The 24,347-nt window shown below is 42.7% G+C and overlaps 1 protein-coding gene across 10 annotated transcripts in view; it reads left to right on the forward strand.

The window, feature by feature from the left end:
• Positions 1 to 250: 250 nt before the first annotated feature.
• The window catches only part of GGACT (gamma-glutamylamine cyclotransferase), a 47,663-nt gene continuing 23,566 nt past the window's right edge, over positions 251 to 24,347 (forward strand). For 3 of the 10 annotated variants that reach the window (XM_053891210.1, XM_019443971.2, XM_019443978.2), the window contains exons 1-2: positions 258 to 371; positions 3,307 to 3,480. The gene's annotated coding sequence lies outside the window, so the exon portion shown is untranslated. The other 7 variants (XR_008418176.1, XM_019443972.2, XM_019443973.2 and 4 more) reach the window with 7 other exon arrangements.

Genomic DNA, 24,347 nt, shown 5'->3' on the forward strand with positions numbered 1-24,347 from the left:
AGTGTGAGGCTTTGGTGATGTGTCCATGCGTCCTCCAGGAGGCATTCCCCGGTGTGGGCTCATTTCTGTGTGTGTAGCTGTCGTGTGTCCCCAAGTGCGTCTGGGTCCCACACAGACTCAAGCCGGATACGAGGTCCCGGGCGGGACGCGTTAGGATATTAGCGTCCGCGGCGGGGCGCCCAAGGTGTGCACGGGGGCGTGGGTCCCGGCGCGTGCCCAGGTGTGGGCGGGGTCGGAGCGGGCGGGTACCGCGTCCCGCCTCCAGGGGGCGCCGCCGGGGGCGGCCTCCTGGGGCGGCGGCGCCAGTCTCGCCGGGGATTTCCGCTCGCTGCCTGGTCCGCTCTCCCCGACGGCGCCGCGCTCTGCGGCAGGTGAGGCGCTGGAAGCGGGGCGAGTCGGGGCTCCTGTCGCCGCTCCCTCCGCGCGGGGGCTCTGGGGACTCGGGCGTCGCTCCCTGCGGGGCGCGTTGCGTCCGGGCCGAGTGCGGTGCCCGCGGCAGCCGGGGACGGGGAGGGGAGGCCGGGGACCGAGCGTGGCCGTGAAGGGGCCACGGGCGGCCTGCGGGACCAGCCGGCGAGGAGGGGACATCGGGCCGCGAAACGCGCTCCCAGAGCCGCTGCGCGCGGCGTGACGCGGGTGCCCCCATCAGAGTGGGCGAGGGCGGGAAAAGTTAGGGACTGCCTGCAGGTGTGGACGCTGCCGGTTCCTAATAAGCAAAGAGCGATGATTATCCCGGAGGTCGTTTGAAAAGGATCGCTCAGGTGAACGAAGGTAGCTGTGTTCAAAAATGCTGCTTTTAATTTCACAGGTTCCTGTTTGTGAGGAAACTGAAAGCTGCCAGAGCAATCTGAAAACTTCTGGCATTTGTCAGTTGATGACCTTAGGTTTCTTTGGAGCTGTTAGTGACACATGTGAATCTCAGGGAGGAATTTCTCCTGCTCCCTTGATTCCGAAGTCTGGCTTATTGCTATTTCACTGTACTGGCCAGAAATAACTCCGTAACTGCCCTTGAAACCCTGTATAGGCGCGTGGTTAAAAAAAACCCCAAAAAACAAAAAACAACATACCTTCTTGACTCCAAGCTTGCTTTGTTAATATTGAACTGATCACAAAACTCCTGAGACTTGCAGCCACTTTTTAAAAAGCAGATACTTCGTTTTGCCACCTGTCCTAGGGAGAAATCACGTGTTAAAAACTAAAGGACATCTCTAAATCTGTTGGGTTGACCTATATGAGGTGTAGGTCGCACACTGTCAGTCCGTCTGTACTTTTTCCTATAACTGAAGACGGTTCTCCCCGGTCTCATTCACTTTATTGAAATGCTAATATGGGGAGCTCCTGCAGTTTGCCCTTATTTTCCCAAAATGCCTTGTTTTCCTGAACTGGCTCCCCAGAGAAGCTAGAAGTTCCTGAATAAGCAGACTACCCTGGTAGAGAGTATTTGTATTTCAAAAGCCGAGTTTGTGAGGTTAAATTAATTTCTAATTGGTGGATTTTTGTTCGGAGATGTTTTGGACTAATTGACCTTGCTCACGAGGGTCTTAACTGTTAGCACCAGACCTAGAGAGAGAGGGACTCCGTGTAAGAAGGGGTGGGGGGGGGGGGGGGGACACGTGCCTGAAGAGAAGACTCTACTTTTTTTCTTTTTTATTAAAGCAAATGCAAAAGCAGAGGGATAGTACAGTGAACTTCCACATATCTATCAAATAGATTGGACAGTTTGTTAAAGCAGTTTCTTTGGCCACATCTGCTTCATCTTCTTTGTTGTCGGAAGCAGTTTCAATTCCAGACACCGTATCAGGTCACCCTTAAATAGTGCATTATGCGCTTCCAACAAAAGGGCTTTTTCCTGTATAACCTTAACACCGTTGTCACCTCCTGATCATATTGGCAATAATTCCACAATGGTTTCTAAGACCCAGTCCACAAAGTTCCTTGATTGCCTCAAAAATGCGCTTACTTTTACTGTTAGTTTGTGTGAATTGGAATCCATACAAGATCCATAAATATCTGTTGTGTCTTAATTTGGGACAGGGGTTCAGCAGACTTTGTAAAAAAAAAAAAGGGGGGGGGGCCAGATACTAACTCCTTTAGGCTTTGAGGGCCATGTGGTCTCAGTTGCAACTACCCAACTGTGTGATCCCCAAAAGGTAGCTATAGATGATGTGTGTACATGAATGAGCATGGCTGCATTCCAATATACTTTTGTTTTCATGACTTCAAAAAAATTTTTTTTAATGTTTATTTCTGAGACAGAGACAGAGCACGAGTGGGGGAGGGGCAGAGAGAGAGGGAGACACAGAATCAGAAGCAGGCTCCAGGCCCTGAGCTGTCAGCACAGAGCCCAATGCGGGGCTTGAACTCACGGAGTATGAGATCATGACCTGAGCTGAAGTCAGATATCCAACCGACTGAGCCACCCAGGCGCCCCTCATGACTTTTTGTTTGAAACTTCACTGGCAGGCTGGTCTTAAACCAGGGTTGACCCTGGTCTATCACAGCCCCAGTGATTTACTGGTGGCCCTTGGTTGCCTGTAGATGCCTCACATTCTGGATTTATTTGGCTTTTGTATGGTGTGGTTTAGCTTGCTCCTCTATCCCCTGTATTTCCTATAAACTGGAAGTTAGTTCTAAAGGCTTAGGTTAATTAGGTTCCATTTCTCCATTTTTGGCAGGTAAACTTCAGAGGTGGTTTGATTTTTTTTTTTTAAGTTTATTTATTTATTTAGAGAGAGAGTGCATGTGAGCAGGGAGGGACAGAGAGAGAGGGAGAGAGAGAATCCTAAGCAGGCTCTAAGCTGTCAGCACAGAGCCCGACATGGAGCTTGGCCTCATGAACCATGAGATCATGACCTGAGCCAAAATCAAGAGTTGGACACTTAACCAACTAAGCCACCCAGCTGCCCCTGAATTGTTTTTTAATACAAATCTATGACTTCAAAAGACTCATAAACCCTCATCCAAGAGGCTCAATATTCCTAAATTGGCTTTGCCTGATGGCTGAGAATACACTTTTTTCTTTCTCATCTTATTTTCCTTACTTGAAGAGGATATGGGTGCTATTTCTCAAGGGTGTTGACTACTTTGAATCCTTCTGCCAGGTCAGTGGACACCCTCCTCTGTTCAAGCCCCTTGGGAAATGTGGACCACATTTTCCCACTGAATGGAAATACCTTCCTTCTTGGGCCCAGACCCAGGGTTTCAGATGCCATCTAGCAGGGGCTGGGTGGTTTGCTTTTGTTTTTAAGCTCTTTGTCTCTGAAACACTCAACTTTTCTTCACTCATCTTTCTCTTCATCCCCCCAGCAGGACTGAGAGAAGGACACCTGGTTCATGAGCTACTGGTCACACTGTGAGGTGGGGGTACTTATCCCGGCGTCCCATTAGGAAGGATTCTGAAGTCAAAAGCTTTGTAGGCTCTCACACTTACTATGGTGCTGGACTCCAAGGTGACCGGGTTTTGAAGAAACAAGTTTACAGGTAAGAATTGTTTTTTCCTTTGTTCTGGAGTGCGTCTTACTCCTAAATCCTGGAGTACCAGAGGAAGTATCTTGACAGTGTCACTTGGAAGTCCTTGCTTTTCTCATGTTTAAGATTAGTAGGTGAAACTGTCTGTTCATCCCTGTACCCATTTTTCCAGTTAACGTGGTATTGGCCTTTTTCTTATTGATTTGTAAGAATTCTTTATACATTGGAAATAAATACTAATCGTTTGTCATATATGTTACAGCTGTTTCCCCCATTAAAAAAATTTTTTTAATGTTTATTTACTTTGAGAGAGAGAAAGTGCACACATGGGAGGGGGAGAGAGAGAGAGAAAGAGAGAGAATCCCAAGCAGGCTCCAAATTGTCAGTGTGGAGCCCGACACGGGGCTCAAACTCACAAACCGATTGAGATCATGACCTGAGCCGAAATCAAGAGTCGGATGCTTAACCGACTGATCCCCCTGGTGCTCCCTGTTTCCCTCATTTTTTGTGTTTTGTTTATAATATTTATGCTCTGCAGAAAATTTAAATATTATATAGGAAAAAAGTTATCAATTTCTCCTTTATAGTTCCCTTGCTTTTTGTTTTGCTTAGAAAGACTTGCCCATTTCAAGATTGTTTTTTTAAAAAGTCTTAACACAGGTAAATGAACATGTGATAACTAGGAACATGGAATCCTGTAAAAGAAGAGTAATAAAGGGGGCTCTTTCTACTAGATAATGTAACATTGAATTGATTAAATGTTGGTGTTAAGATTGGCCCTACATTGATAAGTGTTGAAATTGGGATTTGGGTATTTGGGGGATCATTATACCATTATTCTACCTCTGTATATATTTGACTTCTGATAATAAGAAATTTTCTTTAAAAAAAAAAAGAATAGGGGAAAATCATCTTTGTCCCCATTTGTTCATATTCAGCAACTAGTAAGTTTCTCTGTGTTGAACACTGGGGTGTGTTGTGTTAATCAGTACACAGGATCTTGGAACTTAGATTTCTCACATAGGAGACAGATATTAATGCTACGGTCAAGGGCAACAACTCCTGTGTCAGACTACCTGGCTTCAGATCCCGGCTCTGCCCTTACTAGTTGGGTGATTTTGATTTTTCTAATTTAAAAAAATGAGGGATAATAATTATGTCTACCTGATAGGGTAGTTGGAAGGATTGGATGAGAAAACCCATGAAAATTCCTTCGCATGGCATTAAACGTTTAGTAGTTGCTCAGTAAATGTAAGCTCTGAAGGAGGAGAATAACTGTAGTCAGGCAGACACTGAGGTGGAGAGGTGTAGGAGTGAATGAGTGTATGGAGTGGGGGTCCTGACCTGCCCTGGGCTGGTTAAGGACGTTTGGGAGCACTTTTCAGAGGAAAAGACCTTTGAGCAGAGATGTGGTATGTGGAATATCTTGTCTTTTTTTTTTTTTTTTTTAGAGAGAGAGAGAGAATGCAATGGGGGAGAGGGACAGAGAGAATCTTAAGCAGATTCTTGCTCAGCATGGAACCTGACAAGGTTCTCAATCCCATGACCCTGGGATCACGACCTGAGATGAAATCAAGTCTGACACTCAACTGAATGAGTCACCCAGGTGCCCCAGGAATATCTTGTCTTTCAAATCAAATGAAAGTGCCCTTCATTGGTGAAGTGAGAGGGTGGTGGGGTCATGACAGGCCAAGGCCTAGAGACTAGGAGAGGTGTTTCCTAATGCCACCAGAACAAGGTGTCACCAACTTCGTGGCTTAAAACAACGCAGATACTTGTCTTATGGTTCTTTAGGTTAGAAGTCAACACGGGTCTCACTGGGCTGAAATCAGGGCATCAGTGAGGCTGTGTCCCCTCTTGGAGATGCTGGGAAGTATCTGTTTTCTAGCCTTTTCCCACTTCTAGAGGCTGCCCACATTCCTTGGTTCACGGGCCCCCTCCCTCCACTTTGAGAGATAGCATTTCGTCCCTTTGTCCCTTCCACCACGGTCACAGTTCTCCCTCTGCTCCCAGCCAGGAAAGCTCCTCCACTTTTGAGGACTCATGTTCATTAGATTGGGCCCATTTGGATAATCCAAGATAATTTCTGCATCTTAAGGCCCTTAACATTAATCACATCAGTCAAGTCCCTTATGCCATGCAAGGTAACATGTTCACAGGCCCTGGGGACCTTTGGGAGGCCTTTATTGAGTCACCTCACCTTGTGCTGCAGTAGGCGCATCAGGGTCAGACATTTGGGACAGTCAGTTACTACCAGGCGCTAATAATTCCCAGGGTGTGGTGCCTCTGCTCTTCCATGCTGAGGCGGTGACTTGAGACTCTTGGGGCCTCTCCTTCAGCATTGGGGAGAGAGGCTTCTGGGTGACAGGAGACAGGCCTGCATGCGAGATGTCCCCCATCATTGGGAGCTCCACTGAACAGCTGTCAGAACCCTCATCCACTCCTATGCCCCACCCTTCCCACGGGTCACTCCTGCCTGTGCAGGAGCCTTTTCCCGCTGCAGCTCTTTAACCTTTATTTTCTCTGCTATTTTTGCCTGTGTAATTGTCTTTGCCCACTAGCCTTAAACACTGTCAGACTATTTTAAACAAAATTCATGCTAAAATATTTAGTATTTTCTCATATATTAACTCTGTTTAGATGAGAACCACACCTCCCCCTTTTAATTCCCCCATAGTATCTTCCACATAATAGGCCACCAGTAAGAAAGAAATTTCCAGTCGGTTGACAGTGTTTTTGGGACTCTGATATTTTGAGTTATGTCAGAATAAATTGGAGTGACAAAGAATAAATAAGAACTTCTCCTATTCTGATTCTCCTTGTGTTCGTATTTACTGCATCTGTTTTTAAACTTTTGAGTATTAATTACCTCCTCCTGCTGTTGTCACCTGCACTTAGGAGTATGCGGCAGAGAAGTTCGTGAAAATCATTAATATTTCTACATCTTAGGTTGGTTTTACTAATTTATGAGTATTAAATGAGATTTGAAAAACATTCTTTAAGCCATTACTCATGCCATTATTGAGCCCTTATTTGTGAGAAGAATCACAACTGCCTGTTTTAAATTACTCTTTCTGCCTCAATTTGGTTTTCTATAAAGTTAGATACAGATTATAAAAGCCTAATAAAAACTATAAGGAGAAATCACAGTTGACTTTTGAACAACATGAGTTTGAACTGTGGAGGTCCACTTATATGCAGCCTTATTAAAAAAATAAATACAGTGTTATAAATGTATTTTTTCTTCCTCAAGGTTTTTCTAAATAACATTTTCTTTTTTCTAGCTTACTTTATTGTAAGGATACGGTATATAATACATACAGCATACAAAATATGTGCTAATTGACACATGCTATCACTAAGGTTTCTGGACAACATGAAGCTATTAGTAGTTAAGTTTTGGGAGTCAGAAGGTATACTCTGATATTTCAAATACAGGGTGTTGGCACGCCCCCAACCCCGGCATTGTTCAAAGGTCAACTGTAGTGTATCTTATAAGTGAATAAAAAACAGTTACATGGCATTTTGGGGAGTATTTACGAAGACGAAGTCACTGGTTTTTTGTTTGTTTTTTTCCCTGTCAGTGTTTTATTATGAAAGTTTCCAGCCATACTCAAAAGTAGAATACAGTAAACCTTCATGAACCAACACAGCATCAGAAATGCATGCACCATCATGGCTTTGCCACACTTGTTCCATTAGCCCTTCTCCCTTCGTTTTTTTTGAGTTTTTGTTTATTTGCTTACTTCTGAAGAATTCTGAAGCCAATACCAGAAACTGTGCCATTTTATCACTATTTTAGTACGAATTTTTTTTAAGTTTAGTTTAAAAAACTACAGTCCTTCCTAACAATGAACAAAAAATCCTTAATATCTTCCAATAATGTATTTAGATGAGATTGGGCACATTCAGGGTGGTATCGCCATAGATTCTAATACTGTATTCAAATATCCCCATTTGCCTAAAAAGGTATGTGCGGTTGATTTATTCAAACCAGGGTCAAAACAAACCACTCATTGTATTTGATTTATACATCTCCTAAGTCTCTTTTAATAAATAATTGATGTATTCCAGGCATTAGCTTAATTCAGAGTTCTCTTATTACTTTTCCCTCTTATTTTTAACTCTGTTTTAGAGTAGTCACATACTCTCATACTTTCATTCACTATTATTAGAATTTATATAAAGTAAAATTGGCCTTTTTTGTTGTATAATTCTGAGTTTTAAAGTTGATTAATTCATGTAACCATCATCACAGTCCTTTTACATTACAGAGCATTTCCATCACCAAAAAAAAAAAAAAAAAAAAAAAGCCAGAAAACAAAACCAAAAACTACCAGAGGACCAAAACGTCCCTCATTCTGGCCCATTGTAAGTCAAACCCTCACTCTTACCCTAATTGCTGCAACCTTTGATCTGGTTTCCATCTTGATAAGTTTTACCTTTTCTAGAATGTCACATAAATGAAATTAAATAGTTTGCAACCTTTGAGACTACCTTCTTTCACTCAGACAACATCTTTGAGGTTCTTTCATGTGTGTATTCTTTTTATTGCCGGGTAGTGTACTCCATCTTCCGGACATACCCCAGTTTATGTATATTCACTGTTGAAGGATATTGGACTCTTTACAGTTTGGGGAGATTGTGAGTAAAGCTGCTATAAATATTTGTACATAGGTTTTTATGTGGTCGAAATTTTTCATCTTTTTAGAGCAAATCCCCAGGAGCAAAATGGCTGGGTAATATGGTAAGTGTGTATTTAACTTTTGAAGAAACTGCTAAACTTTTCTAGAGTGGCTGCATCCCGACCATTTTGCATCTCAGCCACCTATGTGTGAGAGTTCCAGTTGCTCCATATTTTTGTCAGCACTTGATACTATCAGTTTTTTTTTATTTGAGCCCACCTAATAGGTGTGTTGTTTTTTTTAAATTATCTGATTTCAGATTTTTGAGCACGATAGACCATTATTTTTAATAATTAAATTTATTTTATATACCTGTTATAAAAATAATTATTTCTGGTTTTCTGGTGATATTCCATATTTAAATATGGTAAATATTCTCTATGGAAAATAATTAAAACCAGAATGTTATTTAGGTAGGAGACTTTCTTAAGTCTCACTAGTTGAATCATCATATTTGGCAAAGATTAACAGAATAGTGTCTGAATGCAGGATGCGTTTTGCAGTGATCCCCTCATTATATGCATCTTGTGTGTGTCTCATTCCTATTTTACAAATAGTAACTGATAGTGCCATGACTGCTTTTGCCATCAATTTTATGCTAGATTAGATTGTTCAGTGAATAGTAAGTTACATGAGACAACTAGATGTAAGTAAAGAGTAATTTCTTTGAATGCCTTTTAAATACAGTGAACACTGTTGTAGTTTAAAAATGGACTGCTCCTGGGGTGCCTGGGTGGTGTAGTCGCTTAAACATCTGACTCTTGATCTCAGCTCAGGTCATGATCTCACAGTTTGTGAGTCTGAGCCCCACATCGGGCTCTGCGCTGATAGTGCAGAGCCTGCTTGGGATTCCATCTCTCCTTCTCTCTGTCCCTTCCCAACTTGTGCTCTCTCTCTCTCTCTCTCAAAATAAATAAATAAACTTAAAAATTTTAAAAATAAAAATGGACTGCTCCCATGTGTCTGAAGCAGTAGTGAAAACTTGCCTTTAAATACTTTTTTTTTTTTAATTTAAGCATATTAAGCTCAAGGAAGAAAACCATTTGAAATTTGTGAAATAAAGATCATATGCCTCTTTTTGGATGACTTAGGGACCATAGTCACTGGTCTCTATTGCTTGAAAGTGTGCAGTTGCTTCCTAGATTAAAATACCTAAATGTCACTGCTAATGTTGTCCCTCACTCCTTGAATTAGATGAAACTGTGGGAAGTCTCAGGGTGCACAGGTCATTGCTATGAGATGGCCCTATCAAGTCTCACCCATTAGCTGCCATAGTTTGAGCTTCAGGTTGGTAGTATCATTTGAACAGTGGAAATTACTGTCATCTAGAATCTCCCTGTTTCACTTCTGAAAAGTTGCTTAGACTTGTTGACAGACCTTCCTTTGTAATGCAGGGGCATTAGAAAGAAGAACTGAGCCTGATGTGAAGAAAAAAGATGGAGGACAAGTTGCCAGATGGGCTTCGGGGGTTGTTGTGGTATGAAACCTAAGAGGCCAAGTATTAGGGAAATGTAGTTCAAAATGTATAGAAATGGGATGAGTTTCTGTAGCTAAGTCATTTTTGGTTTAAATTTTTTTTTTTTTTCAACGTTTTTTATTTATTTTTGGGACAGAGAGAGACAGAGCATGAACGGGGGAGGGGCAGAGAGAGAGGGAGACACAGAATCGGAAACAGGCTCCAGGCTCCGAGCCATCAGCCCAGAGCCTGACGCGGGGCTCGAACTCACGGACCGCGAGATCGTGACCTGGCTGAAGTCGGACGCTTAACCGACTGCGCCACCCAGGCGCCCCTATTTTTGGTTTAAAACTAACGTAGTAGTTGGATTGGAATTTGGATTGGAATAAATAAAAAATAATGAAGGATTAGTAAGGTTGTTACCTCCATTGGACCCAAGTCTTTATTTTGTTTAAAAAAAAATTATTATAGATGATCTTTAAACTTTATTCCTGTTGACATTAATAAGGTCCTATAAATGTGCATATATATGGGGAAGTGGAGGAAAGGATAACAGATGGGTATTGGGGTCTTAAATTGGGGTTTTAGAATACCAGACTAATACACCTGCTGCCCCCTGGTGGCAGCGTATTAAATAGTGAAGTTCAGAGGTGAGGAATTCTGGAGAGCTGAGTTGGTTGTATAAGAGGATTATAGGGGGAATCAGGAGATGTTTTCTCTTTCCAGCTCTGTTCATAATTACTATCCATATGACCTTAGGTAAATCATTTAGTTTGATTACCTTTTATTTTATAAGTTTCTTCCAGCTTTCACATCTTACAATTCTCTGATGGTAATAGCACATATTATGTACTAAAAGATGTGAAGTTCCACTTTTTCCATTAGCAGCTGAATCCTAACGTATCCTATATATTTATTTAAGAAAGCATACTCTAGAATAACTCCTGAGGCACGATACAGATTCAGCTCTGGGCAGCAGACTGCATAGGCTATCTGTAGCACAGTCCATAATTAATCAGTGTGACAATCTTGCATTATTATGAAAGCTCACAAGTTACATCATTTAAAAAATAATTTTTATTGTGGTTAAAAAAATAACATAAACTTTACCATCTTAACCATTTTTAAGTATACAGTTCAGTAGTGTTAAGTATATTCAGTGTTGTACAACATACCTCCAAAACTGTTACTTCTTGTGAAACTGAAACTGTGTACCCATTAGACAGCAACCCCCTACACTCCCCCTGCCCCTAGCAACTGCCATGCTACTCTCTGTCTCTATGAATTTGACTATTCTAGGTACCTCATGTAAGTGGAATCATACAGTATTTGTCTTTTTGTGACTCGTTTCTTTCATTTAGCATGATGTTCCTAAGGCGAATCCAAATTGTAGCACGTGACAGGATTTCTTTTCTTTAAGGCTGAATATTTGTATGTAGATACATTTTACTTCTCCATTCATCTATTGACAGACTCTTGGATTACTTCCACTTCTTTGCTATTGTGAATAATGCTGCAATGAACCAAGGATATGCTGCATTTTTAGTATACAGTGTTTACTAATGCAGAGAGGGTTTATACAATTTTTACATGCATAAAAGGTTAAATTTCATTATAAAAACACCATTCAACCATGCTAAATAACTAGGATATAGCTTTTTGTGTGGATGAGTAAGTTAAAAAAGGAATTAACATTTATTGAACATACAAACTGTATGTCAGGCACTTTTGTATCTGTGACCCATTCTATTGTTTAGTGTTTACAGTAATTCTGTGATTTACCCTTCTCTTGGGAGGGGACTAATACTTATTAAAATCACTGTGTACCAGAATTTTTATATACGTTATCTCATATAATCTTCATACATTAACCCTGAGGTGTGCTTTAGTATCCCTGATGTAACTGAAGTTCAGAGAGATGAAACACCTTGAACAAGGTCACATAGCTAAAAGGTAGCAGAGTTTTACCTGAGTACAAAGTGAAACATGTCTGTTTCAGATGTGTTCGACATATACCATACTTTCTCCTGCTTTCAGAAATAACACTATACATCTATGATCTGAAAGATGTTGGAACAATATCAAGATTACACTGCTATAATAATTTATAAATAGAAACATTTCTGTAGTGCCTTTCCATTAAATAACAGTCCTTGGGTTTTCCTTGCAGAGAAACAGCATCGATTCAGATGAATTCATCTGAAATGTATCAAGGCTTACCTCCTGGGGCATTTTGCAAAATAAACCTTCCTAAGACTTCCAAAAGAGTGGTTCTCTTGTGCCGGTCCCCCCATTTCTGAGGTTATCTTCCATGTGTTATTTTCCCCTTTTTCTTTCTCCCTTTCCTTTGATGTGGCAGATAGCTAGGACCGTTTTCACCACTTTCTGCTCCCACCTCTCTTGAACGCTATGCTGCTTGGGTTTGGAGTTTTGATCTGCTCCTTGCATAGTGTTTTTTCACAGGTAAAGGGTTATAAAATGTCCTTATAGGTGGTGGTTTTCTTGGAGAGTCAGTAAGCTCTTGGAAAGGCCCATTGCAACATGGGATTTTTCGACTAACAGAGATGTAGTGGTATATAGCATCCGAGCAGCCACTTAAGCTTCTCTAAGAGTTCCTGTGCACTTAGGATGACTTACATTGGGAATTTACAAACCTAGTGATAGGTGAGGCTCAGGAATGCTTCCAAGATTCATTCAAGGCCTTCGATAATTCCTGAAAGCAGGATGTTATGCAGTAAATAAAGAAAATGAGAGTGGCAGAAATTGTGGTCACCACCAAATGTCCAATGTCTCCTTCCTTAGTTCCTGATCTGCAGTTTTATTCTGAGTGACCATGTCCCTCAAGTTATGGTAAAAAACAGGAAGGAGAAATGTGTGAGACTTCTGCCAAGTTTTGCAAAGGAACCTGAGTCAGTGAGGTTGCTCCTGTTCCTCACCCTGCCCTTCATAGTTCCTACTACTTCGCATGAAGATATTATGGCCAGTGTAATGCCAGCCATCTTTTCTCCTAAGAGGACCTTAAGAATGGAAGCCATCTGTTAGCAGTGACACCGAGGAGCCTGGTGTGCTGGCTTACACAAATGGCCACAAATTCTTTCTATTCTCTTGTGTGTGCACCTGTGCATGGCACCTTTGCAGCCCCTCCCATAAAGGGAAGAAGTCACCATCTCCACCCCTAAACCTAGCATGGGGAGTCCCAGGCTGAGTGGGGTGAGTAGACTGCCCTTTTAGAGGGTTATCTCAATGTGGGCTGTCAGAGCCTGAGCGGCAAGAGGAGAGTTTATGTGCAGGGAAGATGGTTGTGACTGAAATTGGAAATTAGTTACATATGGAAGGATTGATCATGTAATTAACTGTACCAAAGATCATATGAGCCAGCTATGCCACTGTTGAAGGGAGTTGTCAGTACAGAAATGTCAAGAACTAGGATGAACCGTGTGGTGGTATGGATTGGGTCAGGTGTGTGAGTGTGAACTCATGGTTTTCAATACTTATGGATATAAATATGTGTGTGTGTGTGTATAGATAGATATAGATATATAGATATAGATATATGTGTACATAGTCTACTGAGGGAGCCTCTTGGGCAGATAACACCGCAAGAACAATAAGCACACCTCACACCCAGATCTTGGCTTCTAAATACCAACTAACAGCTGGAAACTAGGGCTCCTTGGAGAAATGGCTGGTTCCAGGCCTGGGGCAGAGAAAGTCCAAGATGAATGTGGAACATCTTGTGCCAGAAAGCAAGGAAATGCATTCTTAGGACTCAGTGACAGAAACAGTTCTGCCCACAAGGGAGGATTACACAGGGGAGATGATGTTTGAAGTGACCTGGGAACCTTGAAGGATGAGTAGGATTTTGCCAGGCAGCATGTTGAGGAAGGAAGAAGTTCCTTAGGGGCAATGGCAGCCTTATGAGCAAAAAGAGGGAGTCAGATTATACCTGCCACAGAGCAGTGTAAGGCATGGCCTAGATATGGCCGAAGAGAAAGATGCAGCTGGACACATTGTCCTGCGTGAGCCACGTGCAGAAACTTAGGCTTGACCCTTTAGAATTTGTTGTCTAGAGCTGCATAACAAATTATCCTTAACATCAGTGGCTGCAGACAACATGCATTATCCCCCATTTTCTGCAGGTGAGAATCCGGGAGCTGCTTGGCTCGTGGCTCTAGCTCAGGGTCTTCAGCAGGCTGCAGACAGGGTGTGGGCTGGGGCTGTGGTCACCTCCCAGCTGACTGGAGGAGCATCTGAGCTCACTCATGTGACAGCCAGCAGGCCTTGGGGCCTTTCTGGCTGTCGGCAGAGACCTCAGCTCCTCTCCACATGGGTGTCTCCTTAGGGAGTCTCACAGCATGGCAGCTGGCTTCCCTGACAGCGAGGGGTCTGAGGGAAAGAGTGTACCAGAGAGCCCTCCAGACGGAAGGCACAGTCTATTTAAAACCTAATCTCAGAAGTAACATCCCATCACATCCTCTGTATTGTGTTCATTTGAATCAAGTCACTAAAGCTAGCCTTTGCACAAGGGGCACGAATCACACAGGGACACTGTCAGTAGGGGAGAGGATCATTAAGGTCATCTGAGGGGGCCCCTCAGATGCCCAGGCTGGGAAATGGGGAGGGGCACGGTCTTGCATGCAGTTGCAGTGGGGGGGGGGGGGCGGTGAGGGCAAGCCTGGGGCAGTGAGACCATTTAGGAGGTGGCCATCCACGTGGGCAAGGAGAGGCCTTGTCATCAGTAGCTGGGAGCAGTTGGAGTGAGAGGAAAGAGGGCTTAGGTCACCAGGCGGTGCCGATGCCTCCCAGATTATGCGTGTGCACCCAGCCGCAGCAGGCATCATCTTCAGAAACTTGTGATGAGATGCCTGCTGTTTGAAAAAACACCAATGCTTTCTTATTACTTGCTGTTAAGCAGATTGGTTCATGGACTTCAGTGGGTGGAAACCAGCTTCTGCAGACAGGGCTTTGCAGGATCCCTTTGCTGCCAGGAAACAAGTGGGAGCTGCTGGGCCATTACCTCATTTTAAAGCACATGCTCAGGCTGTGGGAGCTCGGCTGTAATCCCTTCAGTTTTATCTCACACATGTTCTCCACCCACACTGTTATTTGGTAGTGAAATGACACATGAAGGTTACTTGGGTTTGAGGGCGGGCTGAGGGCAGGCTGAACTGTACCAGGCTCTACAGTTCTAGCGGATCCCTCTTGGAGGTCAACGCTGTGATCTTTACTGAGGACATCTGAAGGATGGCTTCTCCTTCCTGACATCTCCCCTTTGTTTGAAGTTTGACCTGAACACCAACCAGTTACTTTAAAGAGTGATGTTTCCACAGAGATTTTGGACTTTGTATTTCAGGTGTGTCGTCAGCAAGCCAACATAAACAAGATTACCTGCACATTGGGGAAGTAGATGTGCATAAGTAGTGGGCACAGGGTCATAGGATTGGGGAGGGGGAGGTAGACAGGCCATCACTTGTGAAACCCTGTATGTGGAGAAAAAGTATTTCAGGTTTACTTCACTCTAGTCTTTTCCTAGCATCATTATGTTCAAAGTTAAAACAAGCATAGAGACCATCCATTAACCCCGAGTGATTCCTGGGAATGCAGCCGTCTGGGAGAGTAGTAAAGTCATGCTTCTGGAAGGTGTGAACTGGGACCCTGCTTCCCTCCCCCATGAAGGGCTGGCTGCCACCACCCTGGGGCACACCCAGCACAGAGCCCGTATAGCCCTGTACTGTGTTATGCTGCTGACACCAGGTGTTGAAAGTTAAAAATGGAATTTATTCCACATGTTTAAAATGGTTATTCCTGTTGCTTAATACTTGCACTTAAGGCTGACCTTGAATCATAAGTGAGTGAAAACATGATGCTCTTAGAAAATTTGTATTCAGTAATAGTGTTTGGGAAACAGTCTCATAGTTACATAAAATGATGGAGCAATTGAAAGGGCTAATGTGTATTAAACTTGGAAAAGACCACCTTTTAGTTATCTTGAGATCTTTTTATATCATCTTTACTTTTATGTATTTCGTTTTCCTTTTTGTGTAACTTGGACACTTGAAGCATTTTATTTTTTAAAAGATACAGGTTTCTATACATGTGAAATCTTTAATATTTGGAAAATTTGTTTTTCTGGTTAATTGGAACTTTCCATATAGCTGAAGGTTAAGCAAAAATCTTTTCTAGAAAATCTTGTGAATCAGTGTTTTTATAGTGTACAAAAAATAATGAAGCCTCTTTAACCCAAAGGTTAGTAATTCTACAGTAGCATCAGCATAAAACTGAAGGACCTTACAGTAGGCAAGATATGGAAACAACCTAAGTGTCAACAGATGATAAAGTGTGTATAATATTCCATTACAAATGGAATTATATAGGGGCGCCTGGGTGGCTCAGTCTGTTGAGTGTCCAACTTTGGCTCAGGTCATGATCTCACAGTCTGTGAGTTCGAGCCCCGCGTCGGGCTCTGTGCTGACAGCTCAGAGCCTGGAGCCTGTTTCAGATTCTGGGTCTCCCTCTCTCTCTGACCCTCCTCCGTTCATGCTCTGTCTCTCTCTGTCTCAAAAATAAACGTTAAAAAAAAAACAAAACAAATGGAATTATATATATATATATAACATAATGGAATTTTATGTATGTACTATCATTCATATTATGTATACTATATTCATATCATATGTATATTATTCAACCATAAAAAAAAAAAGGAAATCCTGATATTTGCAACAACATGGATGAACCTAGGGATGTTATGCTAAGTGAAATAAGCCAAGCACAGAATGATCAATACTGTATAGTATCACTTATATGTGGACTCTGAAAGTGTTGAACTCATAGAAGCAGAGAGTAGAATGCTGGTTGCCAAGGTCTGGGGGGAGAGGGGAATGGAAGGTGGTGGTCAGAGGACACAGAATTCCAGCCGTGATATCAATACACTCTAGGGAGCTAACGTGCAGCATGGTGACTATCATTATACTGTATCGTATTCTTAAAATTTGCTAAGAGACTAGATCATATTTTCACCACACACACACACGCACACACACACACACACACACACACGATAACTGAGGTGACAGATGTGGTAATTAGCTTGATGGTGGTAGTCATTTCACAATGAGTACATGTATCAAATCATCACATTGTACACCTTAAATATACACAATTTTAATTCGCCAATTATACTTCAGTAAAGCTGGGGGCAAAAACCCTGAAAGACCTTTCCCTTAAATGGGAAAGACTCACTGGGAAATAAATGGTTTCCCTAAAGATTAATCACTAGAGAGCTTTCAGAAATGTTGTATTTTATTATAAATACAGGTTCCTGTTCCCGACTTCAGACATGCTACATTAAACTCTCCAGGGAAGGGGCCCAGGAACAGATACGTTGAAACTTCCCATGTTTTGGGAGCTCAGCCGAGTCCACTTTGCAGACCCCAGACTCCTCTTGTCCATCCTCTGAAAGCAGGCCCAGTCCTGGGCTGCTGGCAGCCCCACCTTCCTATCTGGGGACCCAGGTCCCACCCATCTCCCCGCAGGGAATGCCTCCCCTCCCACTCTCCTCCTGTCACTCTCAGGATGACCTTTGCCCTCCTCTCAGGGTCAGTTCACATCCAAATCACAAGCAGAATTCCTCTGTCCGTTTCTGTTCTTCATTACCCTCTGTACCAGCACTTTCACTTGGTCACTCAACACATTGTATTCCAATAGTGTATTATTTGTGTATCTCTTTAAAGATTTTTTTTTAATTTAAGAGTTTTTTATTTAGGTGAAATTCACATAATATAAAATTCACTGTTTTTAAAGTGAAGAATTCAGGGACATTTCAGCACTATCATAACAATGTACGACCACCTCCGTGTAGTTCCAGAACATTTTCATCAACCTGAAAAGAAAACTCCTTGTATGCTCGGCAGTCACTTCTCACTGCCCTCAGCCCCTGGCAACCACCAATCTGCTTTCCTGGTCTGTGGATTTGCCCATCCTGGTGTTCCATATCATGGAATCAAACAACGTGTGACCTCATGTCTGGCTTCCATCACTCAGGATGTTTTCCGGCTTCATCCATGTTGTATCGTAGATCACATTATCATTTGAGTTGTTTGACAGGAGTTTGCTAGGGTGGCTGTAACAACATTTCACAGACTAGGGGCTTAAACAACAGAGAGCATGGAGGCTACAAGTCCAGATCAGGCTTGGTGTCTCCTGAGGGGTGTCTCCTGGGCTGGCAGACGGCCGCCTTCTCCTAGTGCACTCACATGGCCTTTCCTCTGTGCTCAAGTGTCCCTGGTGTCTGTGTGTCCAGTTTTCCCCTTTTTATAGGGACACCAGTCACACTGGATTAAGGCTCTGAAGACCTCATTTTAACTCAATGACCTGGTTAAAGCACTGTCTCCAAATAGGGTCACGTTCTGAGATGCTGGGGGTTTAGGGTTTTAACATATGAATTTGGCTGCGGGTTGGGGCAGGTACAGATTCAGCCCATAACAGTCAGTAGATCTTGTTCACTACTTCGTTTTCATACCACTGTCCACTGTAGAGTTCTCTGAGCACATGCCCCACCTTTCTTCTGGACTTTGAGCTTGAGGGCATAGCTCACATTTGTGTCCTCACAGCCGGCTGGTGTCAGCCAGCCCTGGGTGGATGCCCAGTGCCACTGTCCAGACCCAGCGCAGCAAGTGGCCACTTCTCAGGCCCGTATCCTCTTTGCGTTCTCTATCCGCAGTAAGTACACAACACTGGTGTGTCTAGTGAACTAATGATCCTTGCAACTCCTGTTGTCAGAGGAGGCAGCTTTAAACGAAGTATCAGCTTGGAAACTGTTGTCATTTCTTTCTTTCTGATCAAAACAGGCAAAAGAAATTGGCTAATTGAGAATTCCCAGGACCAGGCAAAAATACTCATTAATTTTCTCCACACATTATGGGGAACAAGTTAAAATGTGTCACCTGTCCTTCAGAAATTTAGTAAGAGCGAAAATAACTGAAATGTAGGGCAGAATGTGACTGGGGCACTAAGATACAAGCAGAGAAGGCTTTGGGACAGATGCAGGGTCTGGGCTGAGATTTTAGGGCTGGGTTGGATTTGAGCAGGAAGGTGTAAGTGTGGTCCAGGTAGCAGTAAAAGGTTAGGATTTGGGGGACGCTAAGCTGGGGAGGGTTTTGGGGAGCAGCAGCAGGGCAGCAAGCTAGAGTTACAGGGTAGGGATGCAAACAGCTAGATGGGACACATGGTGTCTGGACCCCGAACCCTGTCAGGACACAGCCTGCAGCCCTTGAGCTTGGCCTCAGGAAGCTCGGTACGGCTCAGGGGTGAAGGCAGGGGCTAGAGCTCCTGAAAGGAGAGTAATGATCTGGATTGTAGCTGTTTGAAGGTGGGTAAGGGCAGAGGCTGTGGACAGGAGGGTGGCATGCGGCTGCTTTGAGGGGACAGACTTGGAATTGATGCCGGTCAAGGAGAGAGTTGGGAGAAGATCCACCTTGGAGAGGAAAACAGGGAGTCCAGTTTGAGTTAGACTGGATACTGGGGCTGGCACACAGGCAGTGTGCCTGTCCCAGTGGGCTCAGTGGGGGCTGAGGGAAGTGAGCTCATCAGGTGGAGGCCAGAGGGGAAGGTGGATCTCACATCCACACTGCCTGAGTCTGCGTGGGCTGCTGTGACAAAGCACCGCAGACTTAGACAGCAGAAGTCTCTTCCTCATGGTTCTGGAAGACGAAAGTCCAAGATGCAGGCGTGGTGGGGTTGGTTTCTCCTGAGGCCTCTGTCCTTGGTTTATGACTCATTTGTGATATGCAGGCAAGTTTGCTCTCATTTGCGGGCAGTGAGATGGTTATTTAAAGAGAATTTCCTGTTTATTTGACAAAGATCCAGATAATAATGTGAAGTAAATCCTGTTTACACCTTGATTTGTTTGCTGAAAATGTGTAGTAGTAAAAATGAAGTAACTGGAAAAAACAAAACACTTCTCCCTGTGTCCTCACTTGGTCTCTCCTCTGTGCCTGTACGTGTTGATGTCCAAATCTCTTCTTACAAGGACACCAGTCAGACTGGATTAGGGCCCCCCCTAACGACCTCATTTTAATTTAATCACCTCTTTAAAGGGCCTGTCTCCAAATACAGTCACATTCTGAGGCCCTAGAGACTAGGACTTCAACATATGAATTGGGCGGGGGCGGCGCACAGTTCAGGCTGTAATAGCACATATGATTTATCCAAGTAAGGTTATGTAAACTACCCTTGCAATTCAAGATAAATAACCATTTACTTCTGCTTTATTTTTCAGTGTGTCATGGGGCCAGGGCAGGGAATAGGAGCACTTTTTTCTAGGTAGTTAAGAGCCTGAACTCCAGAGTCAGACCAGCTGGATCCAGATCCCAGCTCTGCTACTTACTAGCTATTTGACTTTGGTCAAGTCAACACTTTTTACTTACACCCTCTGTCTCCACTTCTTCAGGGGTAAGATGGAAATAAAGTTGCCTACTTCATAGGTTTCTGTGATGATTAAATCAGTTCAGATATGTAAAGTGCTTAAAAGTATACCTGAATCTTTGTAAGTTCTGTGTTATGTGCCGGCCGTGATTATTATTCACACCAGATTTGGAGAGGATGGTGATTATGCAAGGAAGTGTTGCTTTTCTTCCAAAACTAAAGTGTATTTGTGAGAATAAAAATCAAGATGTCACCTCCCCTGAACTTAGTTGAATAGAACACCTAGAGTATTTGCTGTCAAGTGTGTGCAACTGGAGGACCACACGGGTGGTGGGCAGGGCTTGTCATTTTATGGAAAAGTTATTTTACAGTGCTTCTGTGTGCATCCAGTAACTCGAACATTATGGAAGAGCCAGTGAGGTGGGCAAGACGGAAGTTTCCTCCCTGTGAGGCTAAGTGAGGTCCCCCAGGGGCTGCCCCCAATCCAGTCCTTTTGAGTCCCACTATGTCACACAGCCCGGAAGAGGACCCCAGGCAGTAAGCCTGTTTCCAGTATTTTCTCAGAGCAGGGAGACTATGGAGAGTGATCTCTCGGGCAGAACTAATATTTTTCTATTTGTTTATTTCATTCAAAATAACACTGCTATGGTTTGAATGTTTGTGTGCCCCCCAAATTCATCTGTTGAAATCTAAACCTCCAATGTGATGCTATTTGGATGTAGGGCTTTTTGGAGGTGATTCGGTTGTGAAAGTGGAGCCCCCTGATGGAATTAGTGTACTTACAAAGAGACCCCAGAGAACTCCCTTGGCCCTCCTGTCGTGTGAGACCTCAGTGAGAAGATGCCATCCTTGAGCCAGAACGCGGGCCCTCACCAGACACTGAATCTGCCAAGTGCCTTGATATCGGACTTTTTAGCCTCCAGAACTGTGAGAAGCAAGTGTGTGTTGTTTATTAATCATTCAGTCCATGGTAGTTTTGTTACAGCAACCCAGACTGACTCCAATTGGTTGGGTACACACACACCTGAGGCTCTGTGCTGGGTGCTTTACCTGGGTTATCTTGGGGGATGCCTACCATACCTCTGTGAAGTGCTGCTGTGTGATTGGACAGAGAAGGAAACTGAGGGCCACAGGTTTGGTCATTTGCCAGTGTCACTGCCCAGGCTTGTCTGGTCCCGAAGCCAGTCCCCCCACAGGGCAGCACTTCTGCCCTCTCAGGCCCGGGGTCAAGTATGAAAAGCACCTCTGGGCAGCAGCATAGCTAAGTTCTAAGGGAATATTTATTGCACAGATTTGCTTTTGTTTTGAAGGTAGCAAAAGGGAACCCACTTGGAGAATGCTTGGCCTTTAAAAATCACATTTTGAAATAGGTCCCGTGTTTCAGGAGAGCCCTCATTGCTAACACAACCTCTAAAATGGGTCAGAAATGGAAGTAATGGAGCAAAAGGTGGGTCTTACCTCTCACTAACACTCAGGAATAAGCAACTCTCCTGGGCAGTTGGTAACTAATACGGAAATTTTGCTCATATGAGAAAATGAGAACCAAAAGGAAATATAAAACAAAGTTCAGGGAAGTTGAGATAATTAATGGTGAGCTCAAGGAAGTTTAGATCTAATGGTGAGTTAATAAGAAATGTAACTTGAAATACTGAAACAAAGTTTAAAATGTTCCTCCAGGAATTTTAATGTTTACGAGACAGGTGAGTGCAGCCAAGAGCTTACCTATGGGTGCAGAGTCAAAAGTTAGGGAGAAAAGAGGTGTTTCTTGGGACTGGGTAGATGAGACAGTGTGTGAGTGGTGGGTGCTCTGGGGGCATGTGCATGTGATGAAATGATCCCCCACAATCACCAGCCCTGGAGGTGGGGGTGGGGGTACAGCATGTGCTGTCGGAGACATTCTGGACAGCAAAGATTTCTCCCACACGTACGTCAGTCTTTTTGGGTCACGTGCCCTAATGCTTTAGAGAAGAGCTGCACTGTATTTTTTAGGACACTGTGTCCCAGGAACACACACATACACACAGAACTCATACAAGAGTCTGGGAGAACAAAGATAGATTATGTGAAGAAATGGAACTATCTATAACAAAAAAAACCCAGGCAAGTCACAGGCATCTAATGAGGGCAGGTGATGATGGCAGAGATATGGGTCCTTAACTGAGAGGATCACTAGGTGAAAATAGTAGAAACAGGCATTGTGCCTGAGGCCAAACCTGGTGCTCCACATCCTTATTAAATCTTCTTACGGGCCTGGCTGAGGAAGGGTTTTCACTCACCCAGGAAATGGGTAATCCTGGTGTCCTGGTGGGGCTAGAACTTGAACCCAGGGCAATTCCATCTTGTTTCCAGATGGAGACTTGAGTTAAGCTCCCCTGGGTAAAAGCTAAGAAACGAGAATGTAAAGAGACTTATCAGCGATCTTCATTGAAATTGAGGCAGAGGAATGGATAAATCAGTTTGGCAAAGATAAGGCCTAAAATTTATGGAATCCTAACATACTGCAAAAAAGCAAGTACAGGGGTGCCTGGCTGGCTCAATCAGTGGAGCATGCGACTCTTCATCTCGGGGTTCTGAGTTGTAGAGATTACTTAAAAATAAAAAAATCTTTAAAAAAAAAGCAAGTACAATCAGAGTGGATAAAGGGGACTTTGTACAAATACTGATGTTTGGCAGGCCTTTAAAAAATAAGTTGGCTTTATTGATTTATATGAGATGAAATTCACCTATTTAATATTTGAAGTTCAGTAATTTTTTTTTCAGTTCAGTGAATTTTTACAAATGTATATACTCATGTGCTCCCCACTATAAGCAGATACAGAATATTTTCATGAACCCAGAAGGTTGCCTCATGTCCCTGTGCAGTCCATTTCCTCTATTCTCCCAGCCGGAGCAGCCACTGCTGTTTTCTGCCCCTCTGATTTGTGTTTTCCAAAATGTCAGTGGACACTCATCATATGGCATGTAGCCTTTTGCATCTGGCTTCTTTCACTTGGCATATACATTTGAGATTTATCTGTATTATTACATCTATACTCCTCAAATTGTCTATGCATTCTCAGGTTGATGGACATTTGGGTTATTTCCAGCTGTTGCCTACTATGAATAGAACTGCTGTAGACATTCATATATAGGTCTTCATGCAGGATATGAAATTATTCATCTTGAGTATATTCCCAAGAGTGAGATTGCTAGGTTGTATGATAAACATATCTTTAATTTTTTAAGATTGTTTTCCAAAGTTGCTGCACTCTTTTCCAAAAGCAACGTATAGTTTCAGTTGCCCTACATCTTTGTCAACACTTGGTATCAGTAGTCTTTTCAATTTTACCCATTCTATGATAGTATCTTACTATAGTTTTTATTTGCATTTCTCTAATGATTAATGACATTAAGCATCTTTTCATGTGCTTATGAGATTCATATGTCAGGAGAGCGTTTAAATCTTTTGCCCAGTTTTAATTGGGCTGTTTTTCTTCTTCCTGATTTTTAAGAGTTCTCTGTATATTCTGGATATAAGTAATTTATCAAATATATCCAGGCATACCTTGTTTTATTGCACATCACTTCATTGCACTTTGCAGATAATTAGGTGTTTTTTTGTTTTTTTGTGTGGTTTTTTGTTTTTACAAATTGAATGTTCGTGGCAACCCTGTTCCAAGCAAGTCTACAGTTGCTATTTTTCCAATAGCAGTTGCTCACTTCATGTCTCTGTGTCACATTTTGGTAATTATTGCAATATTTTAATCTTTTCTATTAATATTAAACAGCTGAATCTTGAACAATGGAGGGGGCTAGGGACACCAGCCCCCCTACAAATAGCCCAAAGTATGCATGTAACTTGGACTCCCCAAAAACTTAACTACTAATAGCTTACTGTTGACCAGAAGACTTATTGATAACAAACAGGTGATTAACACATATTTTATATATTATATGTATTACATACTGTATTCTTGCGACAAAGTAAGCTAAAGAAAAAATGTTATTAAGAAAATCATAAAGAAGAGAAAAAGCATTTACAGTACTGTATTTCTCAAAAAGAATTCAATTATAAATGGACCCACAGAGTTCACACCTGTGTTCAAGGGAGAACTGTATTTGTTATCTGTGATCAGTGGTTACAACTTGCTGAAAGCTCAGGCGGTTAGCATTTTTTTAGTAATAAAGTATTTTTTAAATTAACATGTGTACAGTTTTTTAGACATAATGCTGTTGCACACTTAATATAAAGCATAGTGTAAACATAACTTTTATATGCACTGGAAAACCAGAAAATTCATTTGACTTGATTTATTGCAATGTTTGCTATATTG

The sequence above is a fragment of the Panthera pardus genome, unplaced genomic scaffold (genome assembly GCF_024362965.1).
Source record: "Panthera pardus isolate Hobbes unplaced genomic scaffold, ASM2436296v1 HiC_scaffold_1, whole genome shotgun sequence".
In the NCBI taxonomy this organism is placed as follows: domain Eukaryota; kingdom Metazoa; phylum Chordata; class Mammalia; order Carnivora; family Felidae; genus Panthera; species Panthera pardus.